Source organism: Helianthus annuus, chromosome 17 (assembly GCF_002127325.2).
Source record: "Helianthus annuus cultivar XRQ/B chromosome 17, HanXRQr2.0-SUNRISE, whole genome shotgun sequence".
NCBI lineage: Eukaryota > Viridiplantae > Streptophyta > Magnoliopsida > Asterales > Asteraceae > Helianthus > Helianthus annuus.
The window spans coordinates 51,892,893-51,906,435 of NC_035449.2; positions in this window are offsets into that span (position 1 = coordinate 51,892,893).

The window sequence follows — 13,543 nt, forward strand, 5'->3', positions numbered from 1 at the left end:
GTTATTTTTCGGTAAAAGATACAACCAAGATACCCAGATGATAAGCAGCATAAAGACCGAATATCTCAGAACCTCGGCAATCTATCAAACAAAATTTCGGTACTAAGACCATATGCCAATGAATGGTTCCCACCTGATCTTCAGTCGATTAAGATTTATATCACCCTGCACACTTTAAAATGATTGTGAGCCTACCGATACATCTTATATAGAGCTGCTTATCGTTTTTCATTTAAGGTTTAAAAAGGTTTGGATAGACCACTGATGTACTATCATTTTCTCTTTTGCTCGCCAGGAAACTCATTTTTGTTTTTCTATTGTTTTTGTGTTTTTGAAATTTTTCAATGTTTTTGGATTTTCAGATTTTCGGATTTACTCCCCCTAAAATCAATAAACTAAGACAAATTTTAAAACACACAAAGATATTTACAAAAATGATTTTCCGATGTTGGTTTACTCTTGCTTGACCTTAATGTCGTTTACTAATAATAAGAAGTCAAATCTAGATTTGTCAAAAGCTTTGGTAAATAAGTCGGCACGTTGGTCATCGGTGTGGACCTTAACAACATCGATTAGCCTTTTCTCAAAGCAATCACGTATGAAGTGATATTTGATTTCGATGTGTTTGGTCTTTGAATGCTGCACAGGATTTTTAGTGATATCTAAAGCAGCAGAATTATCAACGTAAATAGGAGTAGTTAGGAATTCAAAACCATAGTCCCGCAATTGTTGTTGGATCCAAAGAACTTGGGAGCAACAACTTGAGGCAGCAATGTATTCGGCTTCGCATGTTGATGTAGCGACGCATGTCTGCTTCTTGCACTGCCATGTGACTAGGCGATTTCCTAAAAACTGACATCCAGCCGTTGTGGATTTGCCGTCGATTTTACATCCGCCAAAATCAGAATCACTGAATGCGACCAAGTCAAAGTTATTATCCCTAGGATACCACAGACCGGTGTCGGGGTAAGCCTTCAAATAACGAAAAATCCTTTTGACAGCTGCAAGATGTGAGGCCTTCGGGTTAACTTGATATCTGGCAAGCAGGCACGTTGGGTACATTATATCTGGCCTTGATGCTGTGAGGTACATAAGGGATCCGATCATCGCGCGATAGTATGAAGGGCTAACAGGTTCACCCTTCAAGTCAGGAGTAATTCCGTGATTAGTTGGCAATGGGGTACCAATGGGCGTTGCATCAGACATCTGGAACCGGCTCAAGATGTCACCAACATATTTAGTCTGATGGATGAATATCCCAGACTTCGTTTGTTGCACTTGTAGGCCCAAGAAGAAATTCATTTCCCCCATAGCACTCATCTCGAACTTATCTTGCATAATGCGCTCGAAATTCCTACACAAAACATCATTAGTAGAACCAAAGATAATATCGTCAACATATACCTGTACCAGAAGAAGATCTCCATCTTGTTCTTTGATGAAGAGAGTACAATCGATAAGACCTCTTCGAAAACCGTTCTCCAGCAGATATGTAGATAAGGTTGCATACCAAGCTCGTGGCGCTTGATGAAGACCATAGAGAGCTTTGTTGAGCAACCAAACCCGATCGGGATGGACAGGATCTTCAAAACCTGGAGGCTGTTCGACATATACCTCTTCTTCAACCACACCATGTAGAAATGCACTTTTGACGTCCATCTGGTAAACCTTGAATCCTTTGAATGAGGCATAAGCCAGAAAGATCCGAATAGCTTCCAGACGTGCAACTGGTGCATAGACTTCGTTGTAGTCGATCCCTTCTATCTGACGAAAACCTTGAACGACTAAACGAGCTTTGTTCCGAATAACCACTCCACGGTCGTCTTTCTTGCATTTGAAGACCCATCGAGTGCCAATCTTCTTGTAGTTCTCAGGCTTTTCAACAAGCTTCCAAACACCAAGCTTGTGAAATTGCTGTAATTCTTCCTGCATGGCTTCAACCCAAGCACTGTCTTTCAATGCTTCTTTCCACGACTTTGGTTCTTCTTGTGACACGTAACACGCGAAGGACCAGTCATTCTGTTGACCAGATTCTCTTATAGCTGAATACAAACCAGCATTCCGGTTGTTTCTCAGCTGATTACGCGTCTGCACACCGCGATGGACATCTCCTATAATGTTCTGCTGGGGGTGGGTATCATGAATCCTCATTTCAGGATTATCTGGCACACGTGCATTGATACCCAAATTGGTAAGATTAAGATCAACAACCAACTCCACACCAGGAATGTGGGTAGAGGTGGATGCATTCCCTTCAGCAGTGTCTATATTCTGCGTATGAGGTGTATCACCAGAGGCACCTTGAACAGGAGCAGCTGGAGCTGAGGATCCTTCGGCTGCATCATGATATTCATCATCTTCAGAAGAATCATTATAATCAGCAGCATCTTCATAAACCTCATTTTGAACCATATTGTTGACTGACGAAGAAGCTTGAGGGTCAACAACAATAGGTCTAACCAATGGCGAGACAGCAGCGTTGTCACTTTCCAACAACATCCTAGCCGCTGCTGATTCTTCGTCAAAGGTTGGCAGATTGAAGGAGTCAAATAGCCCATCATAATCGAACATCCACGGATCACCCGGAGCCCTAACAGGACTCGTGTACCTTTGAACCCTAACTTCGCTCCATAGCTCAATCTTTTTGGTAGCTAGATTCCAAACACGAAAATTCGGAGTAGCATATCCAAGGAAGAAACCCTCGATAGCTCTTGCACCAAACTTTCCATCCGGCTCAATCATAGTACATGGAGCACCAAACGGTTCAAGGTAAGAAAGATCCGGTTTCCTTTTCTGAAGGAGTTCGAAGCAAGTCTTGCCATGTCTCTTTACTGTAAGAACTCTGTTTAACGTGTAGCATGCAGCCGATACAGCCTCCCCCCAGAATTGAATAGGGAGTTCCGACTCTACTAACATTGTTCTTGCAGTTTCTATAATCGTCCGATTCTTCCTCTCCGCGACACCATTTTGTTGTGGAGTGTAACGAGAACTGTACTCATGAAGAATGCCTTTAGAAGTACAAAACTCATCCATAACTTGATTCTTGAATTCGGTTCCATTGTCGCTTCGGATCCTCTTCACTTTCAACGAATAGAGATTCTCCAACATTGTAAGAAGATCCTTGAGGATGCCAGGAGTTTGACTCTTGTGTGCCATGAAGGATACCCAAGAAAATCTAGAGTAGTCATCAGTAAATACTAAACAATAGGCATCACCAAACGTTGTCTTGTGCTTCATAGGTCCAAACAGATCCATATGAAGACGTTCGAGAGGCATGCTGACAGTGTTGATTTTCTTCAAGGGGTGAGACTTCTTCGTTTGCTTCCCTTTTTGGCACGAGACACAGATATCTTGTAGATGAAAACTTCTCACAGGTACACCATTCACAAGATTATTTTTCACCAAATGGTTCATCTTTCTCAAGTGAATGTGTCCCATTCTTCTGTGCCAAGATATAGACTCCTTTTCTGTGGCTTTTGAGACAAAGCAAGTGACTTGTGCAGATGTTGTAATCGCCTGGCTCATGTCGAGAATATAAAGATCATTAACTCTCGGAGCCGATAAGAGAATCCATTCTTGTGGAATTTTGAATCCAGGTTTCAGCACATAGCAGCCGGCATCATCAAAATGCACGGTGAATTTCTTATCACAGATTTGTGACACACTGAGAAGATTGTGATCAATTTGCTTCACATAATTGATCTTATCGAAGCACACCATGCCATTTGAAATACTTCCTTCTCCAGTGATAAATCCGCCTTTGTCACCTGCAAAAGCAACATACCCTCCTCTAATGTTTCTCACGTCGTATAGGAGCCGTAAGTCGCCAGTCATGTGCCTGGATGCTCCACTATCAACAATCCAATGACTATTAATAGTTCCTCCTAGAACATCCTGCACATGTCATGTAAAAACATCAGTTGAGAATGGGGACCCAAGCCATAGTGGTCTTGGGTCGTCCCTGAGCATCACGAAACGTGATATCAATCTCTTGATGGTTTTCAAGAATAATTGCTCCCCCTGAATTGTCACCCGACTTAGGTAACCAAGTTCGTCTGTGCCTACCATTTTTTGAAGATTCTGGTTTTACAGGTTGTGACACACTTGGTTCCCTTTGAACTGTTTTAATCTAAGATTTTAAAGCTTTTTCAACAGTTTTCATGTTCTTACGTCGTTGTTTAGTTTCTTGTTCTTTTACAGTTCGTTTATCTTGTTTAGGTGAAACTGACCGACGTTGAGGGTGAACTGTTTCAGGTGGAGCTTTCTCAACAAATTTCTTCTTTGGAGCATTTGGGCAGTTTCTGATGATGTGCCCAATTTCTCCACATTTGAAATAAGTTCTCCTTTCAACAGACTTAGGAGAACTTGATCGACAAGCAGATGTTGAACCTGTAGAACCTGAAGTACTTGCTCTTTCATCACACCCGTTTGTGTGTTGGGTGTAATTGTTATCACTGTTACGTTTCAAAATCTTGACTTGTTGTACAAAATCAGTGTTTGATTTGTTTTCAAAAGTCTCAATTTTATCTGTACCTTTTGATGCTACAAACTTAACATCTTTTGCTTTCTTCTTGTAACGAGCTCCTTTTGATTCAACCTTAGCCTTTGGCTTTAGAGCTCGTTGTTGTTGTTTACCCTTAGAAGCAGTAGGTTGTTGAGTGGTTGGAGATTTTTGATTACCAAACTGTTTTCTAATCTCAGCCTTAGGAATTGGATCACATTGTGTTACAACAATTCCCGGAAGTGTTTTTCCCAAAAACTTGTTTGTGTTGTCTTCAAAGACTTTATCAATCAAAGATTGATTTACATTTTTAATTGGAAAAACTTGATCTGAGTAGATTTTATTATCTCCAACCAGTGTATACAACACATTACTGCTTTTAACAGTAGACACACATGTCTTATCAGCTTTGACAGGATCAATCACTTGCTTCTTAACAGATGGAACCTCAGGAGTATCAGGATCACAAAGGATGTGATTCTCTCGTGGAATATCTACTCCTTTCATCTTGCTAAGTGATTTGTCCTGATCACTTACAGCCACTTCTGATTCATCATCCGATGTCTCATAGTCCTCGATAATTGGAGGACTTTGCTTCATGGATGATGAAGTTTCTTGTTCCTTAGAGGCTGTGTTCGAAGAATTGTCCGGTTTGAACCCAAGGCCAGTAGCAAACTCCTCAACATCAAGAGGCACACTGGGTTCATAACGAGGCATTTCCTCCTCATCAGGCATCTTGGTATAATTGTTCATCAAGGGGGGCGGACATTTCTTATACCCTATGCCTTTCTGATTTCCTTTCGGTTGTTGAACCTCGATGATGTGATCACGCACAAATTGGGAGTTAGAATAACTATCCAATTTCTGTTTGATCGCATCATGCTCGCATTGGGCAATGGCTAATTGCTTTTTAGTTTCTTCCACAATGTTAATATATTCATTTATACTTACTTGCTTGTGGTAAACTACTTTGTTAACCTCGGACACATTTTTCTTTAATGTTTCTATTACAGATTTAAATTCTTTTTCATTCCGGGTTAAAGCCATGTTTGCCTCTTTGCATTTCGACAGTTCAATAACCAAATTCTGGTTATGACTATGAAGCTTTTCTGATTCAAGCTTCATCTCAGCACATGATTTACAAATACTAGGAGCAGGAGGTTCAGAATTTACCTGACTAGAAGAGGCTGAACCTGTTGCCATAAAGGCAGTTTGAAAAGAAAAAGCTCCATCTTCAGAAAATAGCTTTTCCATTTCCTTTGATGCAGTAGCCGCCTTTCTAATCAGAATTGATTTCTGACATTTAAGCTCATCAGCTTCATTCAGTAGATCCTGAATATCATCATCTCCTTCCTCCTTCACTCCAGGCTCTGAGTGATTATCCCCAGAAACAGAGCCTTCTTCATCCGAACTTCCAGAATAACCAGAACTGTCATCACTTCCAGAAGACTCTTCTTTATGAACATGCTCGATGACCTTAGCATACAAAGCTGTTCCACTTCCCTGATCACCTTCACCAAACTGCACTGACCAGTCACATCCTTCATCAGCTTGAACAGCCAAAGCCCGATTGTGATTTGTAGTTCCAGGCTGTCCCTGATTGTTATTCACTGCCACCATCCTCCGTTCACGGTTTTCTTGTTGGGCATTCACATTCGTCTGGTTTCTGAAAGGGTTGTGATTGCCGTGTTTTGTTGGTAGAGTGCACTCACGTTTGAAGTGCCCTTTATTACCACAGTTGAAGCATGTAACGGCATTGATATCAAACCCATACTTCGTATCTTTCTTTCCTTCTAACGAAGTTCTACCAGTATGAGCCATGAAGTCTTTGGCCCTTCTAACCGCACTTGCAAAAGCCCACTTGATATCCATCAACTCCATTTCTTCCTTGTCGATCTGTTGGTAGTCTTCATTGGTCATATTGATGTTTCCAAGCTGACCTGCTACCAAACCACAGTAAGCACTGACCATGGTATTAATAATTTCCATATGCTCCTTAGCAACTTCAATGCTAAGGTGTGAAAGATTTGAGTTGTCGACTCGGATTGTGTTAGGATTTTGGGGTTGAGGTTTAGGATTGCTTGCATAATGAGCTTGCTGTTGTTGTTGTTGTTGAGGTTGTGGTTGTGGCTGTGTTGGGACAGGAATGTAAGACCTCGGATCAAATTGAGGTTGTGGTGGAGCAGCTGTTGATTGAGGAAATGGAAAGGAACTTGTGTTGGAGACAAATGCAGTCTGCAGTTTAGGTTGCTGGGCTGCAGCTGCTCTAGCTAGAGCATCGAAACCCGGAAGATACATTTCTGTATTTTGAGGGGCGGGAGCTCTCTTGGCTTTCCTGATTTCTTCATCATTTTTGTGTTCCAGCTTTTGAATGAACTCGTAGATGTTAACTTGATCTAGAGTTCCAGTATGCTTCAACAGCTCAATGAAGGAGCTCCACTTTGGAGGTAAGGCGTCAGCAAACCTACTCACCATGTCTTGTTGAGTAGAGACAACTCCATAAGCACACATTTCACTAATCAAATGATAGAAACGTGTGGTCATATCATTTAGAGTCTCGTTTTCCAAAAACTGAAAAGATTCAAACTCTTTCTTCAACAAATCATGCCGAGACTTTCGAGCAGCTGCATTGCCTTCTCCTCTAGCTACTAAACAATCCCATAATGCTTTCGTAGACTTGCAGTATGAGAACTGATGGTAGATGTCTTTGTTGAGTGCTTGAGTAAGTGTGGCAAAGGCCTTTTTCTCCAATTCATAAGCCTTCTTGTCTTTTTCAAGCATATTGGCATAACCCTCAGAAGTGGACGCAGCAGTCTCCAGATTTTCATTGAATGCATTGATGAAACACATCCAAAGATCGGTGCTTTGCCCTTGGACATACGTGTGAAAACGGTTTTTCCATGATGGAAACTCATTCATATGATTTAGCTTTGGTGGACGATTGTTACTGCCCGTTTCGCTTTCACTGATCAAAAGGTTTTGAATGCTTTGACTTTGATTGGATACCAAAGCCCATTGACTTGGACTGATCGATGGAGAAGGTAACATACTCTTTGCCCAATCTGCAGCAGTGACTAACTCTTGATTGGATCGTGAGTCCAAACTCCAATCCCAGGGACTTGTACAGCTCATTTTGATCAAATATCAATTGAAGATCTACACAAGCACAAACTGTTAAGTGTACACAGACACAAATCGAAAGATACAAGACTTGTTCGAAGGATCAACACTTGTTCGAACGATCAACAAGGTTCGAAAGATCCCTGTTGAGTTTCGAACAATGATTTCGAAGGATTGACTTCGAAAGATTGACCACACGAAGGATCCTTATCTCTCGAAAGATGATTTCGAAAGATTCTCCTGATATTTCGAACACAGATCTCGAAAGATTCACCAACACGAAGGATCCTTATCTTTCGAAAAGATTCCCTGGTTCGAAGGATAGATCTCTGACTTCGAAGGATGGGTCGAAAGATGATTATCTATCGATCCTTCCTGATCGAAAGATGGTCTTTCGATGTCGAAAGATATCCTTCGAATCCTTCTGACACAACTGAAAAAGGTGACAGGTTGGTACGAAAGGTGATAGGTTGGTACGCCAACTTTCGGCAGAAAGGATGTTCTGCCAACAACTTTTCACCAAACTTGTTGACTTTTCAAAAAAAAATGCCCAAAGAGGAAAGATCTTATCCAGATCCACTACAGGAAAATATGACCGGCGATATGGCCGGAAAAATCAAAGTCACTTAAAAACAAGTTTTCAAGTTACCCAACCCAACCTTGAACACTCCCGAAGGTTTAGAAACCGTTTTTCAGTTTAGAAAAGCAAGAAAAACCACCAAAACGGGTGCTAAACCTAGTGTCCAAACACACCAAGAACTTGAACAAACCCGGTTTTAAACAAGGTAAAGAGCCAAAGCTCTGATACCACTTGTAGGTCCCTTTCCGGAGGATGACGAACCTAAACCTTGTTATACAAACCTACTAGCGAGTGCGGAATCCAAGCTAGTAAGCAAACCGAGATGAAGCAAGTAGAGAAACAAACACACAAGAGTTCACCGATTAACACCACTGTATTAATACGTATGAAGGTTCCGGTTACAAGCACAATGTTTACAAATCTAACTTGCAAACTCTCACTATGTGTGTGTGTGTTTCGGACAGAAAGCTCTCAACTATCTCTCGGGGGTTTTTGTCTCTAAGTGTCTCTCTATCTTTTTGAACACAACACATTGCATGGGTATTTATACCCATACACAGCAGGTCTTGCTCGAAGGATTCGATAGATGGTCGAAGGATCATCTATCGATTACAAAGTCTTCGAAGGATTCATTCATACCACGAAGGATGGTGTATCCTTCGAGGTCCATCTGCATCCATCGAATCATCATCTTTCGAGATGATCGAAGGATATAAAACATCCTTCGATCCTCAACCTTCGAGACAGACACTTTACAACCAATATCTGATTGTTTGACCAAGTCAAACCAGGAGGACGGTTGACTTGGTCAACTTACAGGACTGACACGGACATCGTTTACATCGTGACTAAATACAGACAAAGTACAGACACAAGTGCACCAACAAGTGTTCCTTCATTTCCATAACCACTGAGCCAAAGCCCAGGATTAAATAAGATATATATTTCATATGAGTTATATATATACCATGACCAAAATAAAGTTTTCTTTTCGGTTTTTTATTTTTTGGATAATATCAGTAACTTATCTAAAGAATGAAAATAAAAAAAAAAATTCTTTCTTAAATCTGATTTCTAATATCTTAAGTTTTTCTTACGTGGGAAAAGTAAGTTACAAAAGTCATAAATGATCAAAATTTGACATCGCAATAAAAACTCTAAAATGGAGAAGAAAACAAAATAAGTCAAGTTAAAGGGACAAATTTGTAGTTTTTGTATTATATCATATGAACATTTACTCTAATAAAACAAGGACTATAGACTTGATACGAGTAAACGAAATTTATACAAATTGTTTTGGAGTGAATTAAGAAAATCAACCAACTTGCTTCTTGATTGCCCCACCATCAAAGCAAAGTCTTAGTTTCCTACTGGCATCCTTAAGAACAAAACAAAGGGAACTTCATAAAAAAACGAAGCACAAAATCCGCAAATCATGATGTTTATCGATTTATCCTTGATTTCATATCCCTATGGGCCAGTGTATACTCGAATATGTGCTATACTTTATTCAAAATACTTTAGTTGCTTGTAAACCATTTTACACAAGAGTGTATGTATAAGTGGTTTAGATCTATGAAAAATGTCATGTACCAAAAGACCTCGATTTTGATCTACAATATTTTTTTACATGATTAAGCTATTTAAAATATAGTGATAAAAAAAAAAATACAAGCAAATAAATGTATGTAGTAGCAACCAAGATTGCAAAATGGCAGTATCCTACCAAATTACAAATTAAATTGATAAATACAAAAGAAACGCTAAACACTTCGCATTATTGAAGTTTCTTTGAGTCACGGGTTTGCTGATTAATAATAAACTAATGGTGTTATCATGATTTTATATTAATTTAATAACAATGATATGTCGTTTTCGTCACCATTCGTGGCCCACTTGGTGCAGAAGCATGTTATCGTGTCAAGATTTTAGTTAAATGCAATGACAACGGGGATATAAGCTGTATTTTTTAAGAATTTAAATTATACTCGCATTGTTTTGTTTTCAAGAATTTCTTTTATCGTTATTTGTATATATAATTCTTTTTAAGTTAAAATGGCATCGCGCGTTGCAGCAGCGTTGAAACGTAAAGTAACTCGAATTTATACCGTCTAGTGAAACCGTATTATGTATGACAAACCATAAACCAACTGAAAACATATATAAAAATAAGCATGAAAACGTAATATTGTCAAAATGTAGACCAACCAAAAAATTTATATAAAAATAAGTACAGAAACATTTTGTATGTGTTCCACGTACATAAAAATAAGCATGTAAAACTCGAGAGGGGTTAAAATGACATTTTACAAAGTTTTTATAACGTTAAGGGATTTAAGTAATAATATACTGAAAGTTAAGAGTAAAAAGAGAAAAAACCAGAAAGAAAAAAACATAAAAAAAAAAACTATAAAGGAAAAAATCAAAGAAAAACATAGCTACAGTTAAATATAGTTGGTGAATTGTTATTTATTTATATAATAGTAAAAGAAAATAAAAAGTTGTTCAAGGTAAAATGAGATTCTATATAACTTAAAAATATTCAGTTTAAACTTGCATGACTTTTAGACTATTAGGCCAGGCGGGCCACTGCGTTAATTTAACGCGTGATACATATATAACGTGTGGAACAAACAATATTTCTACCGCCACTTGAAAGATCAACGCGTGATAGTTTAACGAAAACCGATTCCGTGATTTTTTCAACGGCGTGATGATATTATTTTGTGAGGGTAGTTGTTGGTTGGGGGGAAATTGTTGGGTGTGGTGGTGAGTGATGACCACCCCCACTAAAAAAGGTTGTGAGTGATGGAAAAATGGTTGCTGACATGGCAGAACATGATTGGATATTGTGAGATGAAATTTTATCACTAGTGACCATTCCCCTCCCCTTACACAATAAGTGTAATACTGATCAGCCTCTCATATACAGTTTTATATTATATGCTTTGTCTCTGAATACTATATAATTCTTTTTTTATTGTTTGGGAGGATATTTTTTACGAAGTCATTCTCCTAGGATTGCTTTCGTCTAATCACGATTAACTGTGAAGTTTTTTTTATTCATCCACAATCACTAACGCGTCGGTGACATTTAAGTTTGGGTATTCTCTACATCCAAAATGTCTCTGACATCCACAAACAATAACGATGTAAGATTCACCTAAAAGGCTAAAACGTCACAAACATCCCTCGAGACTTTCCGTTCTGAAGAGATTTGCCTCATCATAGCATAAGAATAGGACTATCCACGTATGATACCATTTGTAATTATGACTTTTTTTATTAATCAATATTGTCGGTTTTACCCCACTAGAGCTCTTATATTTGTTTTCTTTTGCTCCCCTATAGGGTGACTTCACAAGAGGACACCCAACCAGGGATCGCTCCCGCCCAAACACACAAGTTTAAATGTTAGTTTCTTCCATCATCGACAAATTAACAATGTGCTTAAAAAGCGTTGATTATCTTTGAGTCGAAACATTTCTTATGTCAATATATCTCTCCTGCATACAAAACAATATGATGTGGGATTTGCCTAATGTATGCTACAAAAGATACTGGAAGTAGTAGGATTTTTTCGCCGTATCTTTAGATAAACTAATTGACTATGTAAACTTAAAAGTTTTAATTACATCCCAAAGTGTTTGATATTTAGTTGAATAAATTCATGTAATTTGTTCTCTCTTGTCACATCCCAACGAACATTTCTTTTACATAAAGTTTGATATGGCATCATAAAAACCCTAAAGAATAAATTCAGCTCATTCCTTTTTTCAAAACAAAATATACAAAAGTTTGGCAATGCAATTTAATCATTTCATTTGTCGTCAACAGTTATTGTGGTGATTCCCATTATTCTATGAAAACACGGGAGACACTACTGAGATCTACCATGTTAATCTAAAGCTGTTATTGCATTTACATATTGTATTAAATCTTGTTCTTTACTAATAATTAGGAACATGATCCAGGTGTGAGTGTGACTTGTGAGCCATCTTATGTATATTCATAATGTTTGATTACTAATTAGTTTTATTTTTAATCGATTTTAATAACATCAATTTATTTATTTATTACTTTGAATTTCTGAACTTGCATGTATAGTGGATTGGTGGAAACAATGGTCAACAAAATGTCGGGATCCCGTGATTACTGAAAAAACTACCACTTTCTTTTTTCTTGGAACAACGTAAAATTGTAGGAAGTACAATATTATTATCTGTTTTAACATGGTTATGGCTTTCAAGATGTAGCTTTTTTTTTTTTTTTTTTTTTTTGTAGTTTAAACTTGGATCTACCTCCTTAGTACTCATAATTTTAATCAAATATTACTGCATCAGTTATAGTTTATAAATTTTATTGTACTATTGAAGTGGCATTTTAATATTTAGCTAATTATTAATTTCTATATCAATAATGAAATGTATGTTGTGCTTAATAATAAAGAAATTGACAAAACATTGTATAATTTAAATATTGGAAATTACCGAAATATAACGTCCCGGTTGCGGTGTGCGCATATAATTAATATATGTGTGGGCCCTCGGAGGTTAAAAGTGAAATTCCACTAATTTTAACGTTATTTTACTAATTTTGTGAAAGTAACGTTAAAAATGGCGGAAGGTTAATCATGCACATGTGGTGGCGTTGATAGCCGAAAGACAAAATGGTACGTGCACAAATCTGCCTTTGTCCCGATTGTTGAGTGTTATGTGCCTTATATCCAAGGCTTGATCCAAAACTACTATCAAGCCGAGAGTCTCACTGGAAGCAGTCTCTCTACTCCTACGGTGTAGAGGTAAGTCTGTTCACATCTTAACTTCCTTAGACTCTACCTTAGCTTTGCAATCGATGGGATTTACTGAATATGATGATAATGATGATAATGGAAAATACCAAAATATACATTTTTGACCCAAAATGTTTTAATATAGATATGAAATTTAGCCTTCACCAAGATAGTTAACATTATTTCCATCAATAAAAAGCTACCACAATGTCCTGTTGGCAAAGACAACTAGGATGTAGCTGACATTTTTTGCTTCATGGATGAGATAGCTCGAATTTAACATGCTACACTTTTTGCGGGCAGCTAAGACGGCCAAACCTACATCTTTTACGAGGCGACTAAGATGGCTCGGCTCTTGTTTCTTGATGTAAGCGTCTTAGCCCCCGCTTTTGGCGAAAGCGCCGGCTCGGCCCCATCTTTTGGATGCCGATAAGACTTCTTTGGACAAGGCTGAAAATCATTGTGAATGAATTTTGATTAAATATCTATGTTTTGGTAATTTTGCCTTTAAATATAAGTTATTGAGATATATTTACATTAATATAAAGTT